This window comes from Anolis carolinensis, chromosome 3, assembly GCF_035594765.1.
Source record: "Anolis carolinensis isolate JA03-04 chromosome 3, rAnoCar3.1.pri, whole genome shotgun sequence".
NCBI lineage: Eukaryota > Metazoa > Chordata > Lepidosauria > Squamata > Dactyloidae > Anolis > Anolis carolinensis.
Genome location: NC_085843.1, coordinates 150,007,694 through 150,017,754, shown reverse-complemented (window position 1 = coordinate 150,017,754; position 10,061 = coordinate 150,007,694). Strand labels below are relative to the sequence as shown.

The 10,061-nt window shown below is 38.4% G+C and overlaps 1 long non-coding RNA gene across 1 annotated transcript; it reads right to left on the bottom strand.

The window, feature by feature from the left end:
* Positions 1 to 429: 429 nt before the first annotated feature.
* LOC107982622 (uncharacterized) lies at positions 430 to 9,273 on the bottom strand. The gene is made up of 3 exons (XR_001730092.2): positions 8,769 to 9,273; positions 3,536 to 3,753; positions 430 to 557 (listed from the first exon to the last, which is right to left on the bottom strand). It is a non-coding gene; the product is annotated as an uncharacterized LOC107982622 (long non-coding RNA).
* Positions 9,274 to 10,061: the final 788 nt, after the last annotated feature.

Below are 10,061 nucleotides of genomic sequence, written 5' to 3'. Positions count from 1 at the left end.
AAAATTCATATGACATCACCTGCAACAGATCGGCAAAAATGTGTTGCTTGTGAATTGGAATAGCAGCTATTACTACATGATGTCGGTTAGCATGCAAAGTATTGTCACAGTATATGCCTCTTAGCTCACTTTCCATATCTTAAAGCATTACAGAGTTTTTAGGATTCTGCAGCAGAGAACTAAGTCAGTATGGCATAGTGGTTTAAGTGTTGGGGTATGACTCTAGGAATAAGGTTTGAATCCCAGCTCAGCAATAAAACCCCACTAGGTAACCTTGGGTAAGTCATACAGCTTCAGAAAATCCTGTGGTCAGTTATTTTCATGCTCCAATGAGCAAGTGTCCCAACAAACAAGTGATTGGAATGCATGAATTGTTCGATAGTTGATTCAATCCAGGTAACTCACAGTTTATCCAGCAGATGGAAAAAAAGAAGCAAGATGGTGGTCATCAACAAGATCAGAAGGCAGTGGTCCAGATAAGCAATGCCAGCAAGAAGTAAATCCGTGTCATAAAGTATTCCAGTCCAAGGTCAGGAATGAAGGAATGCTGAGAAGTACTGTAAATCAGAAGCACCAAAAAGAGGGGTTTGAAGCAACAAGGCTGCCAGAGAGTGGATGGGAGATTTATAGGCATTACAGAAGTATTTAACTGAACTGGGTTAATGTCTCATGAATTTCTCTCTTTGTCACTCTGCAAAGTCTAGTGTGTGTGCATGGGTGGGGGTCTTCAGCATTTTCAGAATTTGCCAACACCTGCTGGAAGCAGCTCCACACCTTCACACTGCTTTGACCTCCAGCTTCCAAGATACAGAGGGATCTTCCTTTCAGGGGCTACACATTCTTTCCTGCTCCTTTTCATCTGATTAAATGAACTACACAAGGTGTAGGGGAGGAAAAGGGAAAGCAGGAAGAACTGTAAGATTACCTTGCTTAGATAAATTATCTACTAGGGAGATCTTTTGAAATTAAGAGCTCCTGTAAATCCAAGTCTATATGCTTCTATATAATTCACTGTTTTGGATTTGATCTATCCTGCAGCTGAGTCAGTCCATGAAAGCCCTAGGCTGATCTTGACTAGAGATCTTATCAGGCAGGGGGAATTTAGTTTCCAAGGACACTTTCACTCAATTTCATGGATGGAGCCCCATGCCGGTCATCATACGATGATGTGATGCTCACAACTGGTATGAAAGTGTTATCAGACACTTTCCCCATAACATGGGATGTTTCCTGTATTATGCTGGCTCCATTGTAGCCAGCATGGGGCCTCACTAGGAGGGCAACACTTCTCCCATCTGATGGGAAAGTGTTGCCAAGAGGGAGCTGTGCACAGAGCGACAAATTCATCCTGTTGCCACTCTCCTTTCTCAGCAAAGCCAGACAGAACAAGGCACTTTGCCTGGCCTTGGTGATTAGGCACTAAATCAGAACTGGAACGTCCTTCTATGTCAGCTCTAGTTTCTTAAATATGTGTATCAATTGACTGGAAAGTTTGTATCATAAATCTATGCTTTTGGTATAAAATGTGTAGATTTTTATGTAGTACACTTTTCTTTTAATTTTAATATGTTTCCTTCATGCTCAAAATATATTAATTTACACACTACAGTAAAATATCCTGTTTTTATGGGTGAGCAAAGCGAATAATTGTATATGGCATATGTGCCCTTTTTGGAATCATCAGGTGAAATATACCCAGAAACACTTGAGGCACCAAAATGTGTGTTGGCCAGTGTTAGTGATAAGATTTCCTATTACAGTGAGTTGCCCCCTCCTCATATTCATGAGACATGGTATTTGAAATTTCATATATTCCTGTCCAATGAAATATGCCCTTTCTAGGCATTTTCTAGGTCCTCTAGGATGACTCCATGGTATTCCTGGGTTGGAAGCCCTTCATTTCAATAGGATATTATTTGCACTTTGGTGTATCCATAGGAATCTGGGAATGTATCCCTACTGGATATAGGATGCCTTCATAATCATAATCATTATGTGGATTCTCAGTTGAACATAGCCAAGTGATCAAAAAGAAGAAAAACTGAATGGAAGAAAGATTTAAATGAAGACACAAACTGGAATGTGTTTTTTACTAAACACAAAAAAGAAATCTCAGATTAATGGTATTTGTAGAAATGCAGTATCTGCAAGAATGAACAAACCTACATCAACATTTTTCTCTAGATAGCAGGTTGAAAGCCAATCTAGCCTATTAGAAATACTCTAGAGATGAGCATTATTTTGCTAACAAGTTCCCTGTTTCTTGCCAACATAAATAGTATGCCAGTCTTTCGAAAAAGTGCAGAATTGCAGCCATTGAGCTATTGCCAGCTCCTTCTCAGAGACTGAAAGGAATGTGTTACAAGTAAAAATTGTATCTGTAACACGCTACTTCTGGGGTTAATGAGAATATCATGTCTTGATGATGTATACACTTTTGCTAAGATTTGATATTGAAGAAGAATGGGCTTAGGATTTTGGATATAATATACAAGAGGAACAATGGGAAAAGACATTGGCAAAGGGCTTAAAATTTACATTATGTTATGATCCTACAGAATTTTTATAAAACAATACATCACTGGTATACAACCAAAATGCATAACGGTGTGTCAAATGTATGTTGGAAATAAGGACAATATTAAGGGGCTTTTCATCCTGTAATGGACACGTGAAAAAGCAAAATGGTATTGGCTTCAAGTGCAAACTTTAATGCAGAAGGTTTTACAGGTTAATATCTTTAAAAAGCCAGAACTTGTTCTTTTGAGGGCTTATGGATGAATAGACAGGAAGCATGGAAGATTGTTACAATATATGATTATAGCAGCAAGACTGTTATATGCACAAAGATGGAAGAATTCAACATTCAAAGGAGAACTGGCTGTTAAAACTAAATGGTTTAGCAGAAACTGATAAATTATGTGCTTTAATTTGTGAACTCCTGCCAACCTAGCAGTTCGAAAGCATGCCAATGTGAGTAGATCAATAGGTACTGCTCCGGTGGGAAGGTAACAGCGCTCCATGCAGTCATGCCGGACACATGACCTTGGAGGTGTCTACGGACAATGCCGGTTCTTCGGCTTAGAAATGGAGATGAGTACCAACCCCCAGAGTCGGTCACGACTGGACTTAACGTCAGGGGAAAACCTTTACCTTTAACCTTTAATTTGTGAAATATCAATAGTGCCATTCTTGAAAGATCAGGGTTCTTGGTTGAAATAAAATAAAATACAGTAGAGTCTCACTTATCCAACAAAAACAGGCTGGCAGAACATTGGATAAGTGAAAATGTTGGATAATAAGGAGGGATTAAGGAAAAGCCTATTAAACGTCAAATTACATTATGATTTCACAAATTAAGCACCAAAACATCATGTTTTACAACAAATAGACAGAAAAAGTAGTTTAATCCACGGTAACGTTATGTAGTAATTACTGTATTTACGAACATAGCACCAAAACATTGCAATGTATTGAAAACATTGACTACAAAAATGACTACAAATAAAGATAAAATTGCGTAAAATGAACTTACAGTAACAACATTGTCGGAAGTTAAATCCATAAGAAGACATTTCTCTGTTTAGTATCATAGTCAATTTGGAATGCAGTTCATGGCACTCAGAGAGGGGTCTGATTCTACACCCACAAACGCAAAAATGTGGTGGCCCAAGATTTTCCCCCACAAGAACACCCCTGTTGCTAGATATGGCTGCTCCAGTTCAACCTACCATGCTTGCTTGAAGGCCCGTTCTACAATATGGAAGACAGAAGGAGTTACCTCAACCAGTAGATTTAGAATATCAACAAACTGACAGAAAATAATTTATTGTTATTGTTTTGTTCTTGCTGCCATAAAGATGGAGAGAGATGCTTGTGAAATTTTGTTTAGCAAGTACTGAAATAACTTGATTGGTCTTGGGCATTATATATTGCGACAATATTGGGAGTGTTGCTATTCCACCTCAGGCAACAAAAAGTTTTACTCCCAACCTCATTACTTTGTATTTAAAGGAGAAATAAAAATTCCCCTCCAGCCTCATCACTTTGCCCAGCTGTCCAGAGTGTTTCCCAAAAGAAAGATATATTTTGTCACACCTGAATGAAATCAGAAGCGGAAGAAAGGTAATTCAGTTGGATTGGACAGAAAATATTATTTTATGGTAGACTCATGGGGCTGGAACATATCACCATCTCTGGATTTTTAAGAATCATTTAATAGCATCTCCAATGTTTGAGTTTTCCAAACGCAGACATGTATAGGAAATGTTTTTTAAAAATTCTCAGCAATATAAATGCAGGAAGACAACATAATACTTATTATCTCACATGGCACCATGTGGAAATATTAGTCTTGGACTAAAAGACCATTTCCCTGAGTGGGTGTGGAGTGATCTTTGGCTGAAAATATCAATTGCTTCACTTAAATCAACATGTGATAAAAATGGATAATGCTACAGCTGCAGGCAGAAGAGAGAAGGAGGCCCAGCTACGGATACTGAGACAGGCCTTACCTTCTACCTGTGCATGCCCTCTCTCCCTTTACATGATGCCTTTTTTCTAGGCCACAATTTTTCCTCTCTTGCTTGCTCCCTCCCTGGCAGAGGGAAAGCTGCCACTGCATGCACTTGAAGGAGGAGCAGGAAAATGAAGGAAAAGCCATTGCTGCAACTGTAACACATGCTTGGAGGAAGAGGAGGAGCAAAGAGGAGAGAGAGAAAGCCCCTGCTGCTTTCCCTCCTCTCTCCTATTAGAACATATTAGCAGGTTCCAATAATCACACAGGTGGGAATGCAAGTGAATGGTAAGGCACACAGATTTGTTTATGTAGATATGCCTAGTGGTTTATGTAAATATTAGGCTTGTGCAGTTTGCCCAAAAGACATCCCATTTCAGCGTCTATTTTCAGCTAAACTCTCATTCTATCTGGAAGTTACTTGAATCGGGAGGGGTGTCATTGGTATGTTTCAGGAGGCCTGATTTTTTTGGGGGGTGGGGAGTGGCCCGATACCACCCTGAAAGTTTTTGGAGTGAGGACAGCCAACAGGCAAAGCCTCTTTTTCCCTGGGGTGTGGAAACCTAAACCCGCTTTGGAGTGTGTTTAATGTATGTCTTGAAGTACCCTTAATCATCGTTTTGTATCACTGTGATTTCAAGATGGAGAAACTGTGACTTTCAACACTGGTTTCAGTTCAAATTAAAACCTTAATGTAGCATTAATGGGGCCAAACTGCGAGCTGGAACTGGGATACAGTCAGGGCTGTAGCCAGAAAAAAAATTCAGGAGGGGTTTTGAAATTTTCGGGGGGGGGGGGGGGTTGAACCCCTAGCACACACCCCTCCCCGCTACAAACCTGTCAATATCTGCTTGAGATATTGCCTGGAGGGACTCTTAATGTTTTGCGTCTCATAGACTTAGCATGGGGATTTGGTTAACCATTTAAAATTCATGAGTAAACCAGATTTTTTTTATAAACCTGAAAAATTTGGGGGGGGGGTTGAACCCCTAGCACACACCCCTCCCCGCTACAGGCCTGGATACAGTCCTAATGTATATAGAGGATGTGCTCATACATACTTCCTAAAATGCTTTCTCCAATGGGTAACCTATTGTAAATATAGACGGGAGGCTTCTCAATGGCTCTCTCACTGTCCCCACATCTTACAAAATATAATGTTAATCGTTTTCAATGCCACTTTTCAGCTGCCCTGTTAATGAGTCCTGAAGCTGCTTTTAAAATAATAAACAAACAGTGTTACAGAACTTTAAAAATTCAATATAATAAAAACAACAAAAAAGGAAACAAAGTAAATTTAAAGAAATTGAATGCATGATCTTTAAATCACATCTTTAAATCACATCTTGCAATGGGAACATCATCTGATAAGATCCACTTTCATGTGTAGCTGAGGAAGCTGTTATGCGAATTAAAAAGTAATGCAATAATCTCCAGAGTCTCTGTTAGGGAGGTTATGGAGACAGATAGTGACTGGCCCAAAGTTAACCAGTGAATTTAATGGCCCAGTAAGAATGTGAATGAGAGCCCTTACAGAACTTTACAGATAATATTTGCTTTCCTTTAATTAGCTATATGAATCATCATAAGAATATATAAAAGTAAAAGTAAACTCTCACAACCAATGGAAAAATTCGTGACAAGGTTAAATGATACTGTAAAATTTTTACATATAGCTTTGTGATAATCTATACACAATGAAATTGATCCCTCTTTGTTATTTATTGCTCATTTTATATATGTACATTTTGCTTATTGCATTTTTTAAATCGCAGTTTAAATCCTACTTCAAACTATAGGTTCCTTGAGCTCATATACTGATCTACTATTGCATATGAAGTATCTTGTTCATATGTGATGCTGTTTTAAAACATGCAAACATTATTGTTTGCAGCCAACACTTGGCCTTTGGTCAAAGGATTGGCAAAATGGTATTGGTTCCATCTTAATCCCAAGGACAGAAGAAATAGGATCTGTTAATAATGGATACAGTTTAGCAATCTGTAAGCACGATGTGATCTCGCCTTTAAAAATGAATTCATAGCTGCATGTGCACTAGCATGAATACACACTGTAAGGCCATATCCTTGAATATAATCTCACATGCATGAGTTGCACATTGTCAGACCTTTTATCTTTTAATGGGATTTTTCTTCCAGGATCACAGAAGAAATGTTCATACACTTATACCAGCCAGGAATGCCTACATTTTGTACTGAAAATACCCTGCTGTTGTGCCTCTTCTCTCATGATCTCAGTATAAAATTTAATTACATGGAGTGAACTTTTTAGTCTTGTCTCCAGATATAAAATGAGTTTCCATAAATCATTTGCTTTACGGAATCTGCTGGGTATACTCCATGCCTTTTGCTCCTCAAGTAAGCTTTCGGTCAGGCAACGGCATTAACAACTTACTTGAGATGGACATCAACAAAATTATATTTTTGCTTCTACTCAGGGGTCAGTAGACAAGAATGGCAATGGCCTTTTCGATTCAGTGGCAAAACAAAGCTCTGTTAAGTTTTTTAAACCATTCCCTAATTAGATGCTATATTTAAGGTTCAGCAGAAGTATGCATTTTTAGCTGCGATTTTCCCCCTCCCTCAAATCCCATGGATTTTAACTCATGCATATCTAATTTTCATATTTCATTTTTCATGGTGCCTTAACTCCATATTTAACTGGGGCTTGACACTTAATTTTTCCTTTGCTAGCAGTGTCAGATATTAATGGGACAGGGGCCCATTACAGTTGTATTTCCAGATGATACATGCTACTGAATTAGAAGCACATTGCAAGACACTAGAAATATGTGTCACCAGTGAAAGCTCTTTCAGAAACTTCTCCTCTTTTCATACAGACACAGTGAAACTTGAGTCAAGACCATTTCTAGTACCTTGTAGAGTGAAATGATAACCTCAGCAGTAATGTTTAATTGTTACGAAAGGACAGCAAGTGGTTAATGCTCAATTTGTTGTTAGAAGAGGCTCTTGTGGGGTTTTAATATGTGTCAAAATAACTTAGAGAGCATAGTTCAGCTGGAGGAGGCATCATCTCAAAATATTTTATGTACAGTAAAATATCTTGAAGGCTCAGACTGCTTCCCTATGGCAGTATGCCTACATTCACCACTACATGTAATACATCTTGCTATATGCCTTGCATTGTTGCGCTAGGGTCCATCTCCACCAGAATTATCTTGAATGGTTTGGAAACTTTTCATAATACTAGGAGATTACAAAATGTTCCACATTACAGATGGTTGTTTCAGGAAAACAGTTCACACTATACATTAAATAACACAAATATTGTGGTTTTGTCACTTGAAGTGTTTGCAGGCTTAGATTCTCATCTTGCAAGTAAAAATAAACGTAGCTTTTTAAACAACTGTAAGATGTAGCTCTTGTAAATTAGGAAATGCCAATCAAAATATGCAGAGAATATTCTGTCCCATGAGAAATCTGGCAGTGGTTATGCCTAAGTGGGGAAATCCCAAATGCAACTGAGAAGCAAGGGGGTGGAAGGATAGTTTGCGTGAATGTAGCCAGATGTATTTGAATGGCCTTTTTCTATCTGGAAACGCCATGTCATTATTTCTTCAGAAGGCAGGCTTTTTTATCTGTGTTGCAAAAGCAAGAGTTGCACACAGAAAACCACAGAGAAATCAAAGATTTCAACACATCTGCGATTCGGCAGCAGTATGTTTTTCACTCATCCACACTCATCATGGCAAATTAAGTCCCTAAATCACATCTTCTATCCTGAAATAATTCATTATTCAATATTCATTCAAATATTTTATCATTTCAAAATGATGATCAAAAAGGGCGCTGAGAGTGAACGATGAAGCATGGCAACATTCTGAGAGTCTAGTTATTACAAGGCTGTGCATGTACTAGCGAGGGCGAAGAGACACACAATTTCTGAGCATCTTTTCTTGTCAATCAGGCCTCTGTTTTTGCAGTAGCAACAGGATTATTTCTCCAAAGGATATGTACACTGAAAAGCCTAGAGTGGGAACTTGTAAATAACTAATCATAACTAAACCATTGCTCATAATTAATTTTGTTTAGTAATACAAAAAAAAAATCAAGACACATTGTCATAGAATCATTTCCAAACAAGGCATTGGCTTTTGGTTTTTTACTTAGCCTTTGAAGTTTCAGATAAAGCTTGTTCGAACACTGTGGAAAAAAGGCCCAGCAGACTGTTTGTTTGTAGCAAAGCAGCAGTGATAGAATCAATGACTTACCATTCTTAAACAGTGCTTGTTTCTTTGTTTATAACATGTACTTTTTGCTTGCTATAACACAGGGGTGGAAATTGTATGGCTCTCCTGTTCTTAGACAACAGCTCCCAGAATTGCTCATCACTGGCGATGATGGTCAACAAATCTGAAGGGTCGCATTATTCCCACTCGTGATATAAGAATACCCCTAAATATGGAAGATTTGCTTAACTTTTCTTCTGATTGCTTTAAAAAATTTTATACTCTGAAGGGCAAAGAACAGGTGAAAGGCAGGTTCCATCAAGACCACAAAGCAATGGCAAACAGTTGGATTCTCCTTTTTTTCTATCATCCGCTACAGGTTCTAATCCTAAGAGTCATATATCAAATCATATATGTAGTAGCACTTTTAACATCCCTAAGTCTAGCATGCCTTGTGAATTCATGAAAGTAGGAAGGTTATAGATGATCAATCCCCTGCAGTGATATCAGAGAAATCATTAAGGTTCACTCAGTTTGAAGTACTCAAACAGCAGCTTAAATCATACCTTCAATCAACAAAGGGGAGTGTCCTCTTACAGGCCTAAGTCAAACAATCAGGAATATCAGAGAGTACTGGACTTAGAAAGCTTTGAATGAAAACCCCTGTTCTACATATAGTCACTACCTCTCTCTGTATCTTATAAAGAAAATGAGATACCACTTTCCACTTACATGGCTGCGATATCTATCTCTCCACAATGGCAAAAGGGAGTTGGACCTGCTTACCACCAATGAGTTAACTTCTATAGTTTGAGCAGTCAAGGGAAGAGGGTGAACAAATTCCCTACTATGCCTAGTTCAGTAAGTGATAAGCATGCAACTACTCAAAATCATAGGTCCCTATGATCAATTCTTAGCCATTAAAATAGACTTTTTATGCATTATATTTGTCTATTCTAACTTGTAACAATAATGTCTCCTTTCAAATGTAGGAATTGCTCAACTCTTGTTATTAACAACTCTTGTTAATAAGGAGCTGCGGTGGCACAATTGGTTAAACCCTCATGAACTGCTGACCTGAAGGTTGGGTTGCTGATCTGAAGGTTTCCGGTTTGAATCAGCAAGCAGTAAGCTTCTGTCTGTCAGTCTCTATCTTGCGGAGACATGAGAAAAGCCTCCCAGTAACACATCCAATGTCCCCTAGGCAACGTCTCTGTAGATGGCCAATTCACTTGCAAGTCACTTCTGACATGATAAAAAAAAACTCTTGTTAATACGATCCATTGTGAGTTTGTATGAGATTTCAAGTCGTCTATTGGCTTATGGTAACCCCAT